A 25145-nucleotide genomic window follows, 5' to 3' on the forward strand; every position below is an offset into this window, starting at 1 on the left:
ATAAAGGGTCTGGAGAAAGTAGAAGCTGGTGACAATGATCGTAGGAAATATGATAATTGTTGTAACCAAAATCCCAAAGGGCTCAAATGGTTGTCAGTCACTCACTGTTCCAACATGGGACAGTGTGAGAAAGTAATGAAGGAACTGGGCTCTTGTTGTATTAGCTCCCTAAACCAGGGTCATCCAGTCCAAGTTGTATGGGTGGGTTGTCCATTATTGGGAAAAGAGGCAAGGGGGTCAGAAAGAAAAGACCATGTAGAGAACAGCTTTAAGGTGGGCCTATTGTAGGGTGTGCTTTGACTGAAACAGACACCTGATCATGACACCACAAGAGTATGGACAGTGGAATATCAGTAAAAGAGTGTTCTAAGTCAACCCATTGTTTAGTGCTGCTGTAGCAGCACCAATGGATTACCTAAATATCTGGCATGGCTATTCCTCCCTGAAAATCAATCTTTCTAATGGAAAATAAGCAGCAATACATTTTTAGAAAAAGTTGTATACATTTCCTCTATCAAAGTATGTGTTTTTATCACTATCTGTGTCCCTATTGGAGAATATCACCTTACTTTTTATTTTGTCTGAGATCTGTCAAATAGACAGAAAGTGGGGAGATATTCCCTCACTTCTAATTCCATATTAGTGAGGAGTAATTTCCCAAAAGAGGGCACAGACCACAATAAATCTGACAATGTTTTTAATTCACTATCCAAAATGAAAAAGAACATTTTGGCTGAAGTTCAAATGTAGAATATATTTAAATGCAATTTTGAAGTACTAAATAAAGATTGTATTGATTAAAACCATTTTTGATGTCTGCTTCCTGTTGGAGAGATTTCACTTAATTTCCTGTTCCCTGGATACTACAGCCAAAATGAGGGGAAATCCCATTTTAGACATCTGTCACCAGAACAGGGGTCCTTGGAAGATTTGTACTCTATTCCTGTTTCAGTGACATCTGTAAAACCTTTAGGTTACTTTTGTTATGACAGCAAATGCCAAGGAAGATCGTAAGGGGTAATCTCACCAATAAGGGACAGCAAAAAAAATCAGGGCAGGGGTTTTCAACATTTTCCCAACCTATCCAAAAATACATTTTGATTGTAGATGTACTTTATATTCCTGTCAAGACACCAGTATTTTTTTTTTAAAACCAGTTATAAACAAGAAGCTTAAGGTTGAATACTCCTACTTCTTCTGCATATTAGACATGTTTTCTCATGAAATTTTCCTAACATTTATATGTGCAGATGGTATGTTTATTGTCCTGTTGGCATAATTCCGTTTTTTTTTGTTCCTGTGAGGGACAGAATTGATTTATTCTTTTATAACATCTCCTGATTCCTTCATAAAACAATGTTTAAATAACTGAAGTAGCTTTCAATGAAGTGTATTTGCCATCTTTCTTCTCCTTAGCAAGACAAAATGGAGATAATTATGAAGTGGATGAGCAGGTTTAATCAAAGCTAGGTTTAGTTTGGTATATTCATGAAGCTGCAATCATCATCTGTTTGGCTTTTGAAGAGCAACAATTACAATCACTTAAAATCCCGAGGGGAGCAAAAATAGAATTTACATTAGCATATAAAATATTCAGCTAGATCAGGCAAAACAATTGGGGGAAGGGAGTGCTTTAATTCTGAATGTTAGATAAATAGTTGAACTGATGTGACATGCTTTTTCTAATCTACCAACATGAGCAGGGAAAGATTTAATGTCACAGAGCTAGTGCATGGCAAATAGAGGGACATTTAAGGTGCCCATTTATGCAAATATTTTTTAATGGGAATTTAAACAGATGTGATATTATAATTAGACAAAAAAAACTTCCCTAAGTCCATATGCATACTCACTAAACAATTGCAAAAGTTATTCTTAAACTATGTTGTGTGTAATTATTTGTAATTATTCTTCATATTACTTTCTAATCATCACTGGCACACTGTTTAAAATTTCAAATCAGGCTTGCAGTGTGAATGCTATTTTGACTATCAAAATGAAGATGATGAAAAGTTGGGGTGATTGACACAACATCATAATTGCAGTTTTATTTACAATTTCACTAGTGATATTTTACATACAGCGATGCTGGGTATAATAGATCAAGAAGCATAGTTTAGACACCTGCACAATAACAAATTGGTATAGGGTTTTTTTTTTCTTCTTAATGGATTCAAAACCAGAAAAAAAAATGATTTTATAATCAATTTAAAATAGATTTCTTTGCTAAACCTAATTGCTTTGATGAAAAAAAAAAATACCTGAGTATTTAACCACTTTAAGACCGGAAGGATTTGCCCCCCTTCCTGACCAGGCCCTATTTTGCGATTTGGCACTGTGTTACTTTAACAGACAATTGCGCGGTCGTGCGGCGCTGTACCCAAATAAAATTGATGTCCTTTTCTTTTGGCAGTATTTGATAAAAAAAGCGAGAATTTTGCAAAAAAATATTTTTCACATTCTGCTATATGACATTCTCAAAAAAAGAAAAATTAAAAATCAAAATTTTTTAACATTTTAGGCCAATTTGTTTTCTAATACATATTTTGGTAAAAAAAAATCGCAATAAGCGTATTTTGATTGGTTTGCGCAAAATGTATCGCGTCTACTAACTACGGGAAAGATTTATGTCATTTTTATTGATTTTTTACATTTTTTACTAGCAATGGCGGCAACCTGCGTTTTTTTTGCGGGACTGCGACATTGCGACCGAAAGATCGGACCCCTGACTGACATTTCTAACACTTTTGGGGGAACTAGTGACATTACTACAGTAATCGATGCTAAAAATATGCACTGTTACTGTAATAATGACACTGTCAGGGAAGGGGTTAACATTATGGGTGACCAAGGGGTTAAATGTAAGCTTAGGGGAGTGATGCTAACTGTGGGGGGGGGGGGGGGGGCATGGCTTCGGAAATGACCATAGAGACATGTGATCCTATAAAGAAGGATCACATGGGCTCTGTGATCATTCCAGGGAGAAGAACGGTCAGCTGTGTTTACAACAGCTGACCGTTCTTCTCTCTCAGTGGGGAATGATTGCGGGTGTCAGGTGGCAATTCGAGCCACCTGCCCCCTGCATCGGCTTCCCCGCTGACGAGCGCCCTCTATCCTCCTGAGAGCCAGCGATGTACAGCTACAGGTATTCGCCCAGGAGCAGCTGCCTGCTGCCTTATAAGTGCGGCGGGCGGTCGTTAAGCGGTTAAAGCTTAAAGGATAAGTTCACCTTTGGAAGCATGTTCCATATTGCACCCATATTTAGGGTGTAACATGTAATATGCTCCAGCAGACCCCCCCCAACACCCTGTGATAGTAGGTGGGGGTTCTGCTCCCCACAGCCGCAGTCACATTTTAAAAACAGTGTGGCTGTTCGAGGCTCCACCCACACAGCCATGTTCTTTATTCGCAGATTTTCTATGAACTATTGAATTACAATTACCGTCTGCCATTGTGACAAATGGCTTGAAGTTACTGATCTTCCTGCTCTTCAGTAACTGTCTGCCCTTAACTACAGTGGGGATCGAAAGTTTGGGCACCCCAGGTAAAAATTTGTATTAATGTGCATAAAAATCTCCAAAAGGCATCAAATTACAGATTAGACATTCTTATAATATGTCAACGAAAGTTAGATTTTATTTCCATCATTTACACTTTCAAAATAACATAAAACAAAAAAATGGCGTCTGCAAACGTTTGGGCACCCTGCCGAGTTAATATCTTGTACTGCCCCCTTTGGCGAGTATCACAGCCTGTAAACGCTTTTTGTAGCCAGCCAAGAGTCTTTCAATTCTTGTTTAAGGTATCTTTGCCCATTCTTCCTTACAAAAGTCTTCCAGGTCTTTGAGATTTCTGGGCTGTCTGTTACGCACTGCTCTTTTAAGGTCTATCCATAGATTTTCAATTATGTTGAGGTCAGGAGATTGTGAAGGCCATGGCAAAACCTTCAGTTTACGCCTCTTGAATTGATGTATTCCCCCGTGGATTTCGAGGTGTGTTTTGGATCATTATCCATTTGTAGAAGCCATCCTCTCTTTAACTTCAGTTTTTTCACAGATGGCATCAAGTTACCATCCAAAATTTGCTGAAATTTTATTGAATCCATTGTTCCTTCTACTCGTGAGATGTTCCCTGTGCCACTGGCTGCAATACAACCCCAAAGCATGATTGATCCAACCCCATGCTTAACAGTTGGACAGAGGTTCTTTTCATTAAATTCTGTGCCCCTTCTTCTCCAAACGTACCTTTGCTCATTCCGGCCAAAAAGTTCAATTTTAACCTCATCGGTCCACAGAACTTGTTTCCAAAATGCATCAGGCTTGTCTATATTTTCATTTGCAAATTTCAAAAGCTGATTTTTGTGGTGAGGACGTAGAAGAGGTTATCTTCTGATGACTCTTCCATGAAGACCATATTTGTACATGTATCTCTTTATAGTGGAATAGTGTACCACAACTCCAGTGTCTGCCAGATCTTTCTGGAGGGACTGTGAAGTCAAACGTGGGTTTTGAATTGTTTTTCTCACAATCCTGCAAGCTGTTCTGTCTGATTATTTTCTTAGTCTTCTAGATCTTGCTTTAATTTCCACTGTTCCTGATGACAGCCATTTCTTAATTACATTCTGAATAGAGGATATTGACATCTGAACACGCTTTGCTATCTTCTTATAGCCTTCTCCAGCTTTGTGAGTGTCAACTATTTTCATTTTCAGTTTTCTAGACAACTGCTTTTTGTTGGGGCAAGGTCAGATGAGTCTGGGCATTTAAAACCTTTGAGATTGACATCACCAATGACACTGGCAGGTCTCAGCCTTGCAAAGGGGCAGTGCATGCTATAAATTCTGCAGAGTGCCCAAACTTTTGCAGATGCCATTTTTTTTTTCTGTAATTCTGAAAGTGTCAATGATGGAAATAAAATCTAACTTTTGTTGACATATTATAAGAATGTCTAATCTGTAATTTGATGCCTTTTGGAGATTTTTCCATCTTTCCTTGGCTTCTTTATGCACATCAATACAGATTTTTACCTGGGGTGCCCAAATTTTCGATCCCCACTGTATCTGTCTGAGAGTCTGCTGGAGACTGGCATTGCACCTGTGATCTACTGAGTGCTCATTTTTTCCTGCAGATATATGTGCATTCCTTATCATTAAGGTGAATTTATAATAAAAACATATCTACTCCAATAGGAAAACGATCAAACAGTAGACAGTGGCACAAAACATAATCACCTGTGCATACAGTTATTAAATAACATCAAGTCAAAACAAATTATATGGAAACATTTCTGGTAATAAGGTTCCACCACACCGCGTGAGTTAGTGTCACTGCTCCCTCTTGGTTGTCCATTCACCATATATATATATGCAAAATATTTTCACATTGGCAAACAAAGTGGGGAACCTCTCAAGGGTTAATGGTGATCCCAAAGGATATCCAAACACTACTGGAGCTCCATAGAGTTAAGACTCGAGTATAGGGAGAAAAAGGAAATGCCCATAGTAGAATACTGAAAAAGCTTTTTAATAAAAATATTCCTCATGAATTGCACTCACATTTTAATTGATGAAACAATAGCACATAAACAGCAGGTAAGCTGACAGATCGTGATCGAGAAGGACCAAGAGAGATAAGCTCCGTATCTCACCAGACTCCTCGCGATGCTCCGGAATGTCACTTCTGGTTTGCATGGGAAAACAAATCTAGTTGCCGTGCAGTCACGTCCCGACACGTTTCATCATTCCGACTTCATCCTTACCGTCTTTTCACCATTTTGTTTAGGTCAAGGGCATCTACCCCACATCCCTGGTTCAGTAAATGTGGGGGGTCAGGGGCTTAGCAGAATCTGGAAGACCCCTTTAACCACTTTACCACTGGAGGATTTTGCTGTCTTACGCCCAGGCCACTTTTTGCGATTCGGCACTGTGCGACTTTAACTGACAATTTCGTGGTCATGCAACGCCGTACCCAAACGAAATTTACGTCCTTTTTTTCCCACAAACAGAGCTTTCTTTTAGTGGTATTTGATCACCTCTGCGTTTTTTATTTTTGCGATATTAATAAAAAAATGCGACAATTTTGAAAAAATAACAATATTTTTCTACTTTGACAGTTAAAAAATATCCAATATATTCAATTTTTGCCATATATTTAGGCCAAAATGTATTTAGCTACATGTCTTTGACAAAAAATTCTCAATGAGCGTATTTTTAACCGCTTTAAGACCGGAAGATTTTACCCCCTTCCTGACCAGGCCATATTTTGCGATTCGGTACTGCGTTACTTTAACGGACAATTGCACGGTTGTGCGATGCTGTACCCAAATTAAATTTATGTCATTTTTTCCCACAAATAGAGCTTTCTTTTGGTGGTAATTGATCACCTGTGCGATTTTTATTTTTTGCGCTATATATACAAAAAAAGAGCGACAATTTTGAAAAAATAAAATTTTTCACATTTTTTATATGAAATTCCCCCCAAAAAAATGTAAAAATCAAATTTTTTTTACTTTTTTTGCCAATTTGTTTTCTGCTACATATTTTTGGTAAAAAAAAATCACAATAAGCGTATTTTGATTGGTTTGCCCAAAAGTTATCGCAGCTACTAACTACGGGAAATTTATGTCCTTTTTATTGTTTTTTTTAACTAGTAATGGCGGCAATCTGCAAATTTTTTTGCGGGACTGCGACATTGTAGCGGACAGATCGGACCCTTGACTGACATTTTTGACAGTTTTGGGGGTACCAGTGACATTACTACAGTAATCAGTGCTATAAATATGCACTGTTACTGTAAAAATGACACTGGCAGGGAAGGGGTTAATTTTTATTGGTGATCAAGGGGTTAATGTATGCCTGGTGCTTACTGACGTGTGTGGGGGGGAGGGGACTATGTGACACAGGGACAGATCGCAGGTTCAGCTATGCTGAATCCTGCAATCTGACCCTGCCTGTCACTTAGGAGATCCGCCCGCTTTGTTTACACAAGCGGGCGGATGTCCACACTCGATCCCCGACGATCGGGGAAGAGCAGCGGTGATCACCCCGCCGCTCCTCCCCTGGACTGACTCCCGCTGTAACTGCCCACAGGGGGAGGAGTCCAGCGACGTAGGTCTACGTCGCTGGACGATAACGAGCCACATTGCTGCAGTAGCAGCAATGTGAGCGGTCGTAAAGTGGTTAAAAAAAGGAGGGACCCAGACATACCCCCATATGAATGGTTAAGGTGTACATAGTAAATAAAAATTTGAATTTTGGTGGGGACCCCACACTTTTTTTTTTGTGTGGGTTCCTCTCCAAAATATATACTGAACCCTCATTGAGAATAATAGTCTATTATGTATTTTTAGGGGGGACCGAAATCTTGTTTTTTTATTTTTTAAACATTTTTTTTATGGTGCACCATAGCAACTAACGTCCCAGCAACAGATGGCATCTTTGATTGCTAGGATGCTGGTGCCTGGCCCATGCAGCATCCTTGACTGCTTGAATGCAGGCAATGTTTTTTTTTTTTGTTTATGTATGTTCCCTCTTATAAATACCAGACCCTCATCAAGGATAAGGGTTTGATACGGATGAAGGGGATCTTTTTGTGTTTACAAATAGAAGGAAGCCTGACAAAAAATGTAATTTAGGCCCCTTTCACACTGACGGACCCATCAGGTCCGCCTGTCAGTTTTTCAGGCAGACCCGATTGGACCATCCATAGCGCTAAGTGGAGCAGCAGATGTCAGTGGATCAGATGACAGTCTAGCAGATCGGATGACAGTCTGATGGAACTGGATGGAAAGGTAATCCATTTCCATTGAACCGCCCCATAGAAAAGAGTGGGCTGTGCCCATGTACCCTCTAATTTACAAGGTTGTCCTCAAAGCAGTCTCTCTGTAAAGTGCACAATACATTTTCTGTAATTTAAAATAATGATTTTTAAATGCACATATATTCCTTGCAATGGCTAATTACATTTCATTGACATGTTTATAAAAGTTAAATGTTGTTGTAATTGATACTATAGCGTAGGCAAGTCAGAAATAAATTAAAACCATTATAGGAGCATTAATAAACCCGAAGCCTAGTTTCACACTGAGGCCATTTTGAAATTGTGCGAGTTCAGCTAATCTTGCACCATTTCAAGCTGGCATTTCAGTCCAACTTCGGGGGCTATTTCACAGACATTTGTGTGGGTTCCTGCACAGATGTCTATTGACATCGCCCCCGAAGTCGCCAGAAGTAGTACAGAAACTAATTTTGCGAATCAGTGCGGTGCCGCAAAGTCAGCATTCCACGGATTCAGATGGTGAAATTGCCGGCAACTGGCTCCAATTTGACATGTCAAATCGGACCAATGTGAACATGGGCAAAAGCAAACATTTATTTCATTGCAGCTTACCAATTCTTAGATGTGATGGCATTTTTTTCCCTTTTATTTTCATCTGGTGATCTGACCAGTAAGTCTGTTGTTTTTCAAAAGAGCAAGCTCTCTCAAGTTACAGGATGAGACAAACCATTTATCACTGACAATGGTGCTTATAATGATCAGGTTTTACTTATTTATGTAAACTCTTTATCCCAAAAGGAAAAAAAAAAACATTTTGCTGCAACTGTTTATAAAGTATTAGCTGGAGTTTGGATTCAATTTCTTAGGGTCTTTAAATCTGCTAATACATCTAACACGCCCTTTCCCCCAGACTGACAATGCTGCTGTCCAAAGGCGCCCCCTGTGCTCCTTCATCCAGATTCGGGGTAAAGTAATAAAGGAGGTGTGTTACTGGCCAGATCGCCAGGTGAAAACCCGAGCGGAAAAAAGCCTAAAAAAAGAACACTAAGAACAACTTTTTTTGAGCAACAGCGGAGTGAGAGGTTCCGCCAAGCTCAAACAGAACATCGTGGAATGGTAGAGGGTCATTTAAAGACCATTGAAGTAGAAATTCAGGGCATGAAGACATGCATGCAGGATCTCTTTAGAAGTACAACAGAGTATCAAAGCAAACTTGACTTACTCGGCTTGACAAGTCTTCTGGCGTTAAACCACTGCCTGAATTTGCCTCTCCCTCTACTGTTGCCTTTTAATTATGTTAAACTACAGCCACCATCTTTTTTTGTCTAATGTTTTTCTTTTATTTGTGAAACTTGTATTGCACTGCAAAAAGCGTATCTGAAGGTGACATTTTGTTTGAGTTATAGGCGAGAGGGCTTGGAACATCTGCCATTTCTTCTTGCTGTCTGTGCCCTGTTAGGGATTTTCACTCTCACCGTTTCTACTGTTTGTCCTTATCAATGATAATGAAAGGACTAGAAAAACACACATTTTTTCTTGTCATCTAAACAAAAATAGAGGGTAAATCTCACCAATGGGACACAGATGACAAAAACAGACTAACAGCGGTTCTAACACTCCATTACTGTATCCAATAAAAAAAACAACAAGTTTTGCCCTTAGTTACACTTTCAGGTCTTTTTGAAGCTCTATTTGGCAAAGTAATTGCTAAATCTTGGCATTGGGTGCTACGTACTAAAACTGGAGCCCATGGAATTTGGTGCAGGTGGTCATACTACCTAATCAGCTTCTAAATACAGCATGTTCTGAATGCAGAATGCATTAAGGTAAAAAAAAAAAAAAAAACAACTTCTAGCTTTGCAATCATTTTCATATCATTATTATGCATCAGAATGTCTGTGTCCAAGGTTATACAACCATGTGTGACTTTATGCAGGTACTGACATATGCCTGTGTATAGCCACATCCTTTAGTTGCTTTATTTGGACGCAGCAGCCAGGACTCATAATTTCTGTACGCTCTTGGAAGTAGTGTGGCCCCCTTGTGGCTATGTGCATTAGACCTTTAACTCCACTTATTCAATATCCACTTGGTTCACAATTCTACTATGATCAAATGGGCATATTGGTACCCTTTGTACTCATTCCCCCCCCCCCAAAAAATGTAAAAAGTATTTAAAAACATCTACACCATGAAAGGGTCTTTTTTTGAAAAAATGAAATAAACCCCCCATGTAAACCCATTGTCAATCACGTTGTCCAGTGATGTGGATCCTTGTCCATCAAAAAGACCTGCTAACTCAAAATAATTCCCTGCTGCCTGATTAGATTTTTTTATGCCACCAGGATGACATGCTGTCCAGTGCTGCCACAAATTTGTACACAAATATGTTTGGGGATCCTGGGTGGCATCTTTGATCAAATATGGATCTGTTATTTAGCAATGATAGCACTACTGTTGCAAAATGACAGATTCCTGGCCAGCTGCTGTTGATAAACAAAACTAACCTGTGCTCGCATGGCGGTAGTGCTGCCACCACTAAGGCTCCGTTCACATGTGAGCGTATGGATCGCGGGCAGAACCGCCGCGGTTCCGCCCGCGATCCGGAGATTTATTGCAAATCGCGGGACGCCTAGCGTTGCCCGTTGATTTGCAATAGCCCCCCAAACCCTGAGCGATGTTGCCGCGATTTCCGCCTGCCGAATCGCGGCAACATCGCGCAAACAAAATCGCGGGACGCAATACACTCCAAAGAAGTACAAGAGCTTCTTTGGAGCGTATTGAGTCCCGCGATTTTGTTTGCGCGATGTTGCCGCGATTCGGCAGGCGGAAATCGCGGCAACATCGCTCGGCGTTTGGGGGGCTATTGCAAATCAACGGGCAACGCTAGGCATCCCGCGATTTGCAATAATCTCCGGATCGCGGGCGGAACCGCGGCGGTTCTGCCCGCGATCCAAACGCTGACATGTGAATGCAGCCTTAATGGGTAACGTTATTTTGTCAGTGATGTCATGAAAAATACCCAGCTGATTTGTTTACAAACACCAGCCATCCAGATATTTGTCATGTTGTATTGTTAGTGCTACAAACAGCAGCTGGGAGTTTAGTCAGGTAAACTTACTTATAGACAGCCTGTTCAACCATTACCCAAACTATGAAGAGGCTGGGTTTGGCTTGAACATCCCAAATTTCAGCCCTGCTATGTGTAAGGCTTACACATGTCCAGTGCGAATTTCCCCATCCGCTTTTACTGCGAATTTCAAAGCAGCAGTTCAACGTTTTAGCTGTGATTTCCACATACATTTCAGATGAAAATATTTTAAGCCGGGCATTACTGGCATCTTTAACAATAGACGGTTGTTAATGAGTGGGCCAGGAAGCCAGCCCCTGCATCCTTAACAACCAATGACTCATCAGCTGTCAGTGGGTTTCCCGCTGATAGCTGAATGTAAAAAAAAAGAATTGCCAATAATGAAAAATTAAGAAAAAAAAAAAATCCATATTAGACTCTTCGGTCTGTTTTGTATTTTTGATTTTTGGTGAATGAGTATTGGTCCAATACATCCCATACTCATTCACATGGGGGAAGGGGGCAGGACCTAGGGGTCCCCTTGCTAAAGGAGGGATTCCCGATTCCGATAAGCCTTCTGCCCGCAGACTCCTACAACCACCAGGCAGGGTTCTGGTGAAGAGGCCCTTGTCCCCATCAACATGGTGACAAGGAGCTTTGGGGGAGGGGCAGGAGCGCCCCTCCCCAAAGCACCCCCTATGTTGAGAGCATGTGGCCTAGTATGGTTCAGGGGGTGGGGCCCCGCTTGTTCCCCTCTTTCCTGGCCTGCCAGGCTGCATGTTCCGATAAGGGTCTAGTACGGATTTGGGAGGGGGGGGGGCACTCCATTTTTTTAAAAAAATTTTGGCATGGGGTTGCCCTAAAAATATCAGACCTAAGGGCCTGGTAAGGGAACCTCTGCTGTCTTATTTCTCAATTGGTGTTCAAAACTGATGACATGTGCAATTCAGCTGCATTCCCATAGAAGGCAATGAGCCTTGAATTTGCATCTGAACAGCACCGCAGTGCTCATAAAACGCACAGGACTCTTTTCATATTTGGACTGAAATCGCACTGACGCTGCTCTGCAGATATGTGAACTGGCTCCATAGAAAGCTTGTTTGGTTCACATGTTATGGGAATCAGATGCATTTAAAACGCATCCAATTCGCATATGTGAACGGAGCCTAAGTCAATAAATTTACAGCTCAAACATTTAGATTAAATGAGAAGTACAGCCAAAGCTGTCTAGTCTGTTCTGCACTCCTTTGACCTGTGTGACGGGAGTTACTTTGGGCATGGGGGTTGTGGACCCCAAATTCCTTTAGAGAGGTTGGGGGGCACCATGCCCAGCCTTATAGGGCTCTCTTATGTTTAAGTCACCCTGCATCTGTTATGGATGCAGGGTGACCAGGAGGGTGGTGAACACTGAACATATGGTTTGGACTACTACAAATGGGACAGTCATATTCAGGAATAATGTCTCCCTTGTAATATGAAGATTTTTATTCACTGTACAGTATGAGGTCTCTGACCAGGAAGTACAACTCCTAATATGGTCATTCCAGGAAATGAGGAGACGGACTGTCTGGCAATGTTGCTTTTGTTTTAGATGGCTTTCCATTCACCTATTGTCGGGTGTGCTAATGAACTCACCTGTTGTCTGCTAGGGGATGTATTGACACTCAGAGTAATGTGTATTGGGGGCTCGTTAGGGAACCATTGTTCTGTGTCTGGCTATTGTGCACATTGATTGCCCCCTGGGGCTTCTGTCTCATTGCACATAACAGTCCTTCTGGTCAAGCTATCCAAGCTGGACCAATCCCTGCTGACTCATTTTCAAGTTCTCATTTGCATGGCTGGAGAGGACCTGAAGGGGAACTGCAGGTACTTTGCAATTGACCAATGGGAGGGCGGTTGTTGGGGGCAGGATGTTCCAAATTCTGTATAAAAGTGTGCTGTGTTCTTCCAATAAATTGTCTTCCTGTTTGAACTTACATACAGCCTGCCTGGTGTGTGTTCTAATGGATTCTGGATGGCACATAGCTGTAGTTCGGATCCCGGATCCTTGGTTGACTGAGCCATCAGACGTTGCGATCTGCACTCCAAACCACCACAGTCAATGACCAGCTATGCAGCATGCAGGAGAGCCACGCTGAAAGACTTACTTGAGAGCCGTGGAGGGACCGGTGGGACAAAGAACAAGGCCCCCTGATCAGTGAGCTGGCCGAGATGGATCAGAGGGGTGGTGATGCAGGACCCCGGTCAGTTGAAGACTTGTTTCAGCAACGAGTTCAAGAGCGGTTGGCATTATATGGTGCTAACCCATCAGAGGCTGCCTTACAGAATGCCATTAGAGACATCCAGCTGCAGGATGAGCGACAAGAGAAAGAACTAGAGCGACAAGAGAGAGAACGAGAGCGGCAGCATGAGCAGAGAATGGCAGAAATACGGCAATCGGAGAAAACGCCTAAAGATGCAGCGTCCCCATATGAGGAGGAGTTTCGCTGGAGGTTGCAGCAACACTTGGTCCAACAGGATGGGCCTGGATCAGAGGAAGCCATACTGGACTGGGGAGATTTCACTCGAAAGGAAATGTGGTATGAGGCCTTAGAGGATGTGCAGTGGAGGCGGAGAGAGAACCTTCCCAGCGAAGAACAGCGGTTCCAGGTATACGTTGCCCTGCGGTTACCTTTCCTAGGAGAGCAACCCCGGGATGAGTGGGTGACGGAGCTGTGGAACCTGATTCGGAAGGAGTTGTGGCTGGATGAAGCTTACCGGGCACTAAAGTGGTACGCCACCAGCTACAACCACTGGATGGCTGATGACAATATGCCGGAAGGTGAAGACTATAGTGGCCCGGGCTTGCTGTGGATGGCCTTTGAGGAGAGGGACTTTGGATGTCCTGCAGAGTTTCGGCGCTGGGAAATCCAGGACACCAGGGAAGCCCTACTGGGTCTCCCCAAAGTGGATGACTTGGGGTCAGACCTGATTCATCTGGTCGGAATGGAGTGGGAACTGGAGCAGGACTACCAACGCCTGCTCTGCTCCATTCCACCCCAATCTACCCTGCAAGCAGAGCCGGAGTCCTGGGTGGCAGATCAAGATCCACAACCCTTGAGTTGGAGAGACAATACAGACTGGTGGTACTGTGAAGACCCACCGATGGCAGGTGGAGATGGGACCGAAGTCTCTCTACTGGCCCTACAGGGAGGCTGGGCAGCCGGCCCAGGTCCCCAGCTACAGCAGGAGTTACAGGGAGCCGAAGGTGTCCTCCTTCCTTCCAAGCAGCAGTGTACCTTTCAGGGAGAGGAGACAACTATTCCTTCTCCCCAACCACAGGGAGACAACAGCCCTGACCCCAATGGTGCAGATGGGACCGCGGTCTCTGCACCAGACCTACAGGGATGCTGGGCGGCCGGTCCAGATCCCCAACCTACCCCGCAGAAATACCAGGAGGAGGAGGTAGGCGATCCCTCCTCTCTACAGCAGAACCCCAACCAGGTCCTGGGGGTATTATTCGCCAACCCCAACCCAGCAGAAGAGCTGGCGACAGGGCAGAGTGTTACCGACCTCTGCCCAGCACCCGCAAAAGCTACAATCTCCACCTGTACACCCCAGGGATGCTGGGCAGTCGGCCCAGATCCCCAAAAGCATAAGAAAGTCAGCCCATCCACCCTGTCCTCTCTCCAGCAGCTGAAAGGAATCCTGGGAGAAAGGCCAGTTCATGCTTCTTCCCTACGGCGGGGAGGTTCTACAAGAGTGGCAGAGGTTGGCTGGGTGAGTATATGTTCTGTCCCGGACAATTTGTTTGGGGTACTTTGTGGGTGCAGACATTGGAGGACTGGAACTATGGACTAACTTCGAAGTAAACACGGTTAGGGTCTCCTTCTGTGTTAGTCTCCTGCCGAAAGGGGAGAAATGTGACGGGAGTCACTTTGGGCATGGGGGTTGTGGACCCCAAATTCCTTTAGAGAGGTTGGGGGGCACCATGCCCAGCCTTATGGGGCTCTCTTATGTTTAAGTCACCCTGCATCTGTTATGGATGCAGGGTGACCAGGAGGGTGGTGAACACTGAACATATGGTTTGGACTACTACAAATGGGACAGTCATATTCAGGAATAATGTCTCCCTTGTAATATGAAGATTTTTATTCACTGTACAGTATGAGGTCTCTGACCAGGAAGTACAACTCCTAATATGGTCATTCCAGGAAATGAGGAGACGGACTGTCTGGCAATGTTGCTTTTGTTTTAGATGGCTTTCCATTCACCTATTGTAGGGTGTGCTAATGAACTCACCTGTTGTCTGCTAGGGGATGTATTGACACTCTGAGTAATGTGTATTGGGGGCTCGTTAGGGAACCATTGTTCTGTGTCTGGCTATTGTGTACATTGATTGCCCCCTGGGGCTTCTGTCTCATTGCACATAACAGTCCTTCTGGTCAGGCTATCCAAGCTGGACCAATCCCTGCTGACTCATTTTCAAGTCCTCATTGCATGGCTGGAGAGGACCTGAAGGGGAACTGCAGGTACTTTGCAATTGACCAATGGGAGGGCGGTTGTTGGGGGCAGGATGTTCCAAATTCTGTATAAAAGTGTGCTGTGTTCTTCCAATAAATTGTCTTCCTGTTTGAACTTACATACAGCCTGCCTGGTGTGTGTTCTAATGGATTCCGGACGGCACATAGCTGTAGTTCGGATCCCGGATCCTTGGTTGACCGAACCATCAGACGTTGCGATCTGCAAGCTGACTCACTAAGAAACAGAGGAGTGTCGGGAGAGCGGAAGCGAGCGAGCAAGGGTCTCGACACAACCTGTTTTCAGCAGACAGCGAGCTGAAACCCGATGTCGACTGATGTCACAGAGCCGATCCAGGTTGGAGAAAGATCACGTCAATATGGTCGGGATCCTCCCACAACCATGGACCAGCACCTGGCTCATCCTCTTAGTGAGCCACTGAGAGCCTGAGCCAACTGCTCCCACCCCCTCCACAGCCCAGTGCACCACAGTGAGCGCATGGGAGAGGCAAAGCAGACAGCGGTCTCAGTCTTAAAGCCAGTAGGGGACAGATGCAGTATCTGGCTGATGCTGCATCCACCTAGGTAAGTATTAATTAAAAAAAATATATATATATATATATTTTTTTTTTTCAAACTTATTTTTATTGAATTTTTCAAAACAATATAAAACAAAACAAGTAGCGTACAAGCTACCACCGTCGTACTCATAACAGGGGTACATACATCAATGTGAATAAAGTAAGAGATGGTACAGAGACTTCAACGGTCATAACAATTGTAACAGTAATTGAGCTTTGTGTAAGTCAGTGGCAGTGAATGGGTATACTCTTAATTTGAGCAAAAGGAGCTAGGTAGAGACAGCATAAAATAGCAACCACATTCTGGATCAACTAGACAATGCATACACAGTGTACAGGGTCCCTCGCCTTTCTGCACACCGTAAAAATGTTACACCCTTGTCATACACGTTGTATTAGAGCCTATGGGGACGTACCTCTAGAACATTCACAGGGATCACCATCATACTAGACAGAGCTTAGCTTAGCACCTCGCCCCTGGGCACCCCTAACGGGAACTAAACTGTGCCCAGGCGCGAGGAGCGTGGTTGGGTGGTCGCTCCTATCCTCTCATAGTACTGTAGGAAACATGTCAAGGTATGCAATTACAATAAACCAGAATTTGGTGTCAAATGCTCCATCCAGTCACACCACGGTTTCCAACGGGCTACAACAGCGGCCTTAGCATGGTTCTTGAGGGAAATTGAGCTTTCAAATGTGTGATGAGTATTGACAAGGTCAATGACTCCCCTAAAATTTGGCGGTTCAGGTTGTTTCCAAGCACGTGTTACAGTAAGTCTGGCTGCCAGAAGAATGTGAGTCGTAACGTTTCTGTAGGGGGTAGGAATCTGCTCAATCTCAAGATTCAGCAGTGCTAGACCAGGTTTGATCGTGAGTGGACAGTGTAAGATTTCTTCCAGTAAATCAAAGACCTGGGCCCAGTAACGGGCAAGTTTTGGACAGCTCCATAGGACATGAAAAAGTGTACCGTCGTGTCCACACATGCGCCAACATTTACCGTCGTTTTGGGGGTCGAATTTGCATACCCTGGAAGGCGTGAGATACCACCTGAGGGAAAAATTTATGTGTAACTCCCACAGTTTGACACAACTAGTAGCCAAATAGATGGAACGGATAGCCCTGCTCCATTGCCTGTCAGTAAATTCTTGACCAATATCCCTTTCCCATTGAACGTGGGGAACGGACTTGGAGAAGAAAGTCTTACCCTGGAGAAGATTGTAAAAGACCGTTATTCCTTTCTGGTTAGAGTGTCCTGAATCTGACAGGAACTGCCAAGCCTGGGAAGGAACAGTCACGGGCCCTGAGTGCACGGAATCAAGGAAGTGTGACACCCGAAGATGCGTGAATACAGCGGATCTGGGAAGGTCGAATTTCGCTTGTAGTGTGCTAAACGGAATCAGTTTGGGGCCTTCATATAAGTCCCCAAGATGGGTAACGCCTTTAATTAGCCAGACAGAAACGTCAATGTGGGGTATAAGCGAGTGTAATGTCGACAATGGAATATTGAGTGGGGTACCTTTAGAGTTCGAATTATCTTGTGATACAAGGGTTCTCCACGCCCTAGCTGCAGCAGTCATGAACGGAGGGAGAAAGGAGGGCAATTTGGTGCCTAGGGTAGTCGCCAGCAACCAATCAGATAATTTCTGTCTGGTGCAATATGTGGCCTCCATCGCACTCCACAATGTAGTAGGGGTTTCCCTGAACCAGTCTTGCAGTGGAGCCAATACTGATGCCAAGTAATAGTCAGAGATGTCCACATATCCCGCCCCACCCGCCAAATGATGTTTGATCAGTTTAGCAGGAGCACATCTAGGTTTTTTGTTTTGCCATATGTATTTGGAGAGTAGGGACTGAAGGGAGCTAAGATAAGACTTTGGGAGGGGGATCGGAAGGGCACGAAAAAGGTACAGTAGTTGGGGAAAATACATCATTTTAAACGCGGCTAACCGACCCAGCCAATAGAATTCAAAGGAAGCCACATGCTTGAGATTGTCCTGCAATTTAGTGCGAGCCAAGAGGAAATTGTGGTGGAACAACTTTTTCGTGAATGCAGTCAGTTGCACGCCAAGATAAGAGATGCTTTGATCTGTCCACGCATACGGGAATTGGTATTGTAATAAGTTACGCATTGTGGCATTGATGCCAATACCCAGTATGTTGGACTTGGACTCATTTACTTTGTAAAAGGAGACTTTACCAAACCACTGAAGAATCCTTTGAATTTCCGGGAGGGACGTAGCTGGTTCTGATACCATAAGTATCACATCATCCGCGAAAAGACTAATTTTATGATGTTGATCTCCCATATGTATACCAGATATTTTGGGATTAGAGCGGATGTGTGTGGCTAAGGTTTCCATAATCATGTTAAATATCAGGGGGGAGAGTGGACATCCCTGACGAGTGCCATTAGTGATATTAAACGTAGTAGAAATAGCTTCCGTTGTACGGACTACAGCAGAGGGCGTGGAGTATAATGCCATAATGGCATCGTGAATAAATCCGCGAAAACCGAATTTTTGAAGGACGGCCGATAGGAACCCCCAGTGGACCCTATCGAACGCCTTCTCTGCATCCAAAGAAAGGAGCAGAGAAGGCGTCCCACTGAGGCCCACATGGTGAATAGCGTTAATCACACGTCGTGTCGCATCCGACGTTTGTCGTCCTTTAGTGAAACCAGATTGATCTTTATGTATAATTTGGGGAAGAAGGTCCACTAGTCTGGCGGCTATAACTTTGGCATAAATCTTTACATCTATGTTTAATAGGGAAATGGGCCTAAAATTTTGAGGTTGATCAGGTTCCTTCCCAGGCTTAGGTAGGGTTACAATCAATGCACTCAACATTTCCTTCGGGAAGGATGAGGAGGAGGCAGCTGAATTAAATACAGTTCGTAATAGGGGGGTCAAGGTGTCACTGAATTTCTTATAATAATCCGCAGAATATCCGTCCGGTCCAGGTGATTTCATGTTGGGAAGTGAAGCTATAGCAGTCTTGATTTCCAAGTCGGAAAAGGGTCTGTTTAAAGAGTCTATATCTTGGGGTACCAGGGAAGGGAGTTCAATTTGTGCGAGAAAGCCATCAATATCCGCAGGGGTCGGTTGAAAAGTCAAGGGGTCTGTCTTAAGGTTATAAAGGGATTCGTAGTAAGAACTGAAAGCATTGGCTATAAGTGTAGGTTTAAGCAATTTCTCTTTTGTCGTGGGATGAGTCATGCAAGGGATTTTGGATTTGATCCGCTGACCTTTAATTCGAAGGGCCATAGCCTTGGTGGCTTTATCGCTAGTAGCGTAAGTGTTGGCTTTCCATTTCTTGAGGGAGAAACTGTATTTCGCCAGCAAGAAAGTCCGAAGTTCCTGTCTAGTCGCAAAAATATGAGCTTGGAGGACTGGGGAAGGGTCTGTCTTATTTTGTGCCTCCAGGGACGCTAGTTTGTTGGTAAGATTATCCATATGCTGCGTTCTCCTTTTCCGTTCCCTAGCGCCCAACTGTAAGAACAAACCACGTAGTACAGCCTTGTGAGCGTTCCACACTGTCACCGGGTCAATATCTGGTAAAGCGTTTTCAGCAATAAAGCATTCTAGGTGTTTCTGGATCTCCGCCACGTAGCCCGGGTTGTTTAAAAGGTAGCTAGGTAGCTTCCACACGAATGTGGGCATCTTAGGAGCACCTAAGGCAATCGAGATGCGTAAGGGGGAGTGATCTGACCAGGTGGCAGTGTGTAGCTCGATAGACGATATATGATCCAAAAGATGTTTGTCAGTAATACATAGGTCAATACGCGAGTAGGTGCCGTGACGAGGGGAAAGGTAAGAGTAATCCCTCTCCCCTGCATGACAACACCTCCACGCGTCGTACAAGTCAGATTCCCACAAAAACTTAGACAGGGAAGAATTGTGCTTCTTAGGGGAAGCAGATGAATCTATAGCACTGTCAGGAGCCAAATTAAAGTCACCGCACATAAGTAAAAATCCCCATTGGAGGGATTTAGCTTTGTCACAATCGATCGGATAAAGGCCATCTGGTGAGTATTAGGCGCATAGATATTAACCAGTGTGAAGTTGCGATTGTCGATAATGCACCGGAGGATGATATAACGACCTTTCGGGTCAGAAATAGAGTCATGCAATTGGTATGACAAGGACTGGTTGATGGCTATCATAAACCCTTTACGCTTTTTCTTGCCTGACGCCAGATAAATGTGGGGAAATTGGGTGTGAGAGCATTTGGGGGTTGCGGATTGGGAAAAATGCGTTTCCTGTACACATACTATGTCACTCTGAAAGGAGAGAGCCGATTTCCATAACGAGGACCTTTTTGCTGGGTGATTGAGGCCTCTGGCGTTCAGAGAAAGCACGTTGAGAGACATGCCTGGAAGAAGAGAGTGGATGAAGGAAGGGATATGACAAAGGAGAGGAAGACAGTACCTGAAGTCCTGATGACAGGTGGCTTATAGCTGAACTTGCTCTACTAGTGAAGATTCCAGGTGTAGAAGGGTGTCCAGAAAGGCAGGAGAGTCCAGTTGCTGTCGCTAGTTCCGAGAGTCACTGCCGATGACGTGTGAAGGCACTAAATGTAAAGTACTGCAAGAATAAAAGTAAACAATAGAAAGAACAAAAATTATGAAATATTTCTCTTGGCGGGCAACCAACTGAGGTTGCTCAAACTAGGCTAGGTGGATGGTTGAATCACCAATGTGCTCCGGGAGGCAGTAGGAGTGTCCTGTGAAAAGGCCTACTGACCAAGAGGTAGGGGACTTCCACCAAGGTGGAGAAACCAGATACTGGTACACAATAAAGAAAGAACTGTAGCCCGGCCGGGCTAGTGGACGAGGAGGTAAGGAAGCACAGCATGTCATGGACGGTGATTTTGGCGTCCTTGTCCCTGATGAGCTCTTGAGCGAGCTGAGGAAGAATGTTGAGAGCCATCATGAAAGTTCCTCGGGGGATCCGGGATGATACCCCAGGAGTGAAGGAGGCGCATCCCTCCCTCTATGGTGGATATGGTGTGTGGGATCCCATTGTGAGTGACAAGCAAAGTCGCCGGATGGCGCCACTTATACATAATTTTATGATTGAAGAGAGCCTTTGTGAGGGTTTTCAGTTGCCTCCGTTGTTGCAGTGTATGCTGAGACAGGTCAGCGTAGAGCTGCACTTCTGCATACGGATCAGGTAGCGTTCCCAGCTGTCTGGAGACTTTAAGGATTTTTTCCTTGGCAGGATAGAAGTGCATGCGCAAAAGCACATCTCTGGGCACAGAATCTTCCAGGTGGCGTGGTTTAGGGATTCTGTGTATCCTGTCAATAGTCAATTCGATGGGAGCCAGCTCTGGGACCAGGGTGGTGAAAAGGGTGGATGCATGTTGGAGAAGATCATTCGGCTGAACTGATTCAGGGATGCCGCGCAACTTGATATTGTTGCGGCGCGAACGATCTTCTAAGTCCGCTATCTTGGATTTAATCCAATCTGTGTCCTCTCTCTGCTCCTGATAAGCATCAACAAGGTCATTCACAGTTTCAGCACACTCCTGCATACCATGCTCAATATGTGACACCCTGCTGCTCATGTGCCTCATTTCACCTGCAAATCTGTCCATTATGCTGGTAAGATTAGCCATAAGAGAAGATTGGAAAGTCATTAGCATATTCTTCATTGTAGTGTCCAGTACAGGCTGGCCAGTAGTGGGGAACGCAGCAATAGAAGATTGAAGTGCAGACATAGTATGCATAGAGGCAAAGGAGGTACTCACAGCAATCCCGGAAGGGTTAATAGGGTCCATGCGCATCCTTGACTTCGCTGGGCTACCTGTCACCGGCGTAGCAGGAGACGAATCCGGCATGGGGGGTAGCGATGTGGAGTCCTCAGGCGATGTCGCTGGTACCGCATCAGGGAGATCCGTGTAGGCCGCAGGACTCCCGCCGTCATGGCGCGCCGCGGCGCCATCTTGGATCCTCTCAGGGAGAAGCGGCTGGGGAAAGAAGAAGGCCGTGAGCTTTTTCGGGCCCCGCTCATCCTTCCTCTTGCGGTTATTCATCACCCTGATGTGTTCGGCCAGATAGTCCGGTATGTGTCGAGTAGCAGGAGCCGCTGTGCTTCGGTTATGCTGGGGAAAGAGTCGGCCGGGTACAGAGAGCTCTCAGCTCAAGCGTCCATTCAGCACGCGCGCAAGCCACGCCCCCTATATATATATATTTTTGAACTTAAGAAAGATAGCTAGTTTGTTGTCAGGTGCAGGCACCCCTCTGTCCTGTAGGTGGCAACTGTGCTGATGCTACAGGGGAAGGAGAGTATAAGGGAAATTGTCTCCTTAGACACCCTGTAAGGCCTCTTGAGGGAAGGTAGGTATCTGATTCGATATCAGATTTGATATCATACAGGTCAATGCCTGACCTGACAAATGTGCTTCTGGAAGAATGGTCAAACATTCCCATAGACACACTCCTAAACCTTGTGGACAGCCTCCCCAGAAGAGTTACAGCTGTTATAGCTGCAAAGGGTGGGCCAACTCAATATTGAACCCTACGGACTAAAACTGGGATGCCATTATAGTTCATGTGCATGTAAAGGCAGGTGTCCCAATACTTTTGGTAATATAGTGTGTGTGTGTGTGTGTATATATATATATATATATATATATATATACATACACACACACACTTTGCTACAATGTAAAGTAATGAGTGTGCAGCTTGTATAACAGTGTAAATTTGCTGTCCCCTCAAAACAACTCAACACACAGCCTTTAATGTCTAAACCATTGGCAACAAAAGTGAGTACACCCCTAAGTTTACATGTCAAAATTGGACTTAAAGTGTCAATATTTTGTGTGGCCACCATTATTTTCCAGCACTGCCTTAACCCTCTTGGGCACGGAGTTCACCAGAGCTTCACAGGTTGCCACTAGTGTCCTCTTCTTCACCTCCATGACGACATAACAGAGCTAGTGGATGTTAGAGTCCTTGCGCTCCTCCACCTTCCATTTGAGGATGCCCCACAGATGCTCAATCGCGTTTAGGTCTGGAGACATGCTTGGCCAGTCCATCACCTTTACCCTCAGCTTCTTTAGCAAGGCAGTGGTCGTCTTGGAGGTGTGTTTGGAGTCGTTATCAGGTTGGAATTCAGCGCTGCGGCCCAAAGTCCGAAGGGAGGGGATCATGCTCTGGTTCAGTATGTCACAGTACGTGTTGGCATTCATGGATCCCTCAATGAACTGTAGATCCCCAGTGTTGGCAGCACTCATGCAGCCCCAGACCATGATTCTTCCACCACCATGCTTGACTGTATGCAAGACACACTTGTCTTTGTACTCCTCACCTGGTTGGTGCCACACACGCTTGACACCATCTGAACCAAATACATTTATCTTGGTCTCATCAGACCACATGACATGGTATGTCCTTAGTCTGCTTGTCTTCAGCAAACTGTTTGCGGGCTTTCTTGTACATCATCTTAAGAAGAGGCTTCCTTCTGGGACGACAGCCATGCAGACAAATTTGATGCAGTGTGCGGCATATGGTCTGAGCACTGACAGGCTGACCCCCCACGCCTTCAACCTCTTTAGCAATGCTGACAGCATTAATATGTCTATTTCCCAAAGACAACCTCTGGATATGACGCTGAGCATGTGCACTCAACTTCTTTGGTCGACCATGGCAAGGCCTGTTCTGAGTGGAACCTGTCCTGTTAAACTGTACTGCAGATCAGTTTCAGGGTCTTGGCAATCTTCTTATAGCCTAGGCCATCTTTATGTTTAGCAACATTTCTTTTTTTCAAATCCTAAGAGAGTTCTTTGCCATGAGGTACCATATTGAACTTCCAGTGAGCAGTATGAGAGAGTGAGAGCAATAACACCAAATTTAACACACATGCTCCCCATTCACACCTGAGACCTTGTAATACATAATGAGTCACATGACACCGGGGAGGAAAAATAGCTAATTGGGACCAATTTGGACATTTGTGTATGTGTGTGTGGATGTTTTTTAACCTACTGTCAACAGTAGGTGTCAAATGTACGGTATATACTCGAGTATAAGCCGACTTTTTCAGCATGTTTTTTTTTTATGCTGAAAAAGCCCCCCTCGGCTTATACTCGAGTCACGGTCTCACTTACCTTTTAAAAATGGCGCCGCCCGGCGCCAACTAGTCACCGCACATGTGCAGTCTGCCCGGGAATAGCCAAATGTCGGGCAGCACCATTTTTAAATATAAGGCGCCTCACTGACAGATAAGTGAGATTCCTCCGCAGCCCATGCATTTCTTCATACAGTGCTGCGGGCATGGTACAAGACACTCTCCTGTACCATGCCCGCAGCACTGCATCTCCTGTACCATCACCTGTGCCATGCCTGTACCATCACATGTGCCATGCCTGTACCATCTCCTGTACCACCACCTGTGCCATGTCTGTACCATCTCCTGTGCCATGCCTGTACCATCTCTTGTGCCATGCCTGTACCATCACCTGTGCTATGCCTGTACCATCACCTGTGCCATGCCTGTACCATCTCCTGTGCCATGCCTGTGCCATCTCTTGTACCATGCCTGTACCATCTCCCGTACCATGCCCACAGCCCCTGTTTTGTGTCTCATGGTGGTCCAGTTGGGTCCAGTAGCTGCTGCATTTCCCACCCTAGGCTTATAATTGAGTCAATAAGTTTTCCCACTTTTTTGTGGTAAAATTAGGTGCCTCGGCTTATACTTAAGTATATATGGTAATTGAGCCTGCAGTGAATAACTGTTACCCGTAACTGGGTAACAATCATAGTGATCACAATGTAAACAACCTGTCATGAAAAGATTTCCATTCATGTACAGCTTGTTTACTGTTGTGATCTGTGATTGGCCCACAGTAATCCCATAGTTCCTGGCTACCTGTACCTGTTGACAAAGCTAATTCCAGATAAGAATCAAAGGCAAGCTGTTCATGAATGGGAAACCCAATAATGGCCGCTAAAGCTAACAGTATATATATATAAAAAAAAATAACTGACCACACCCCTTGAGTAGTACAGTGTCGCTATGGTGACACTAAACTACTCTGATGACACCATGTTAAAAAAAACACCATGTAAAAACAAATGTTAAAAAAAATTAAAAAATTTAAAAAAAGTTTAAAAAAATGAATAAAAAATTATTTAATTTTTTTAATTTAGATACTGTCATCAGTCAGTATCGATATAAAATAAATATTTCTAAATATAAAGTGGGGCTCAACCAAA

The sequence above is a fragment of the Pelophylax lessonae genome, assembly GCF_965119305.1.
Source record: "Pelophylax lessonae genome assembly, chromosome: 1".
In the NCBI taxonomy this organism is placed as follows: domain Eukaryota; kingdom Metazoa; phylum Chordata; class Amphibia; order Anura; family Ranidae; genus Pelophylax; species Pelophylax lessonae.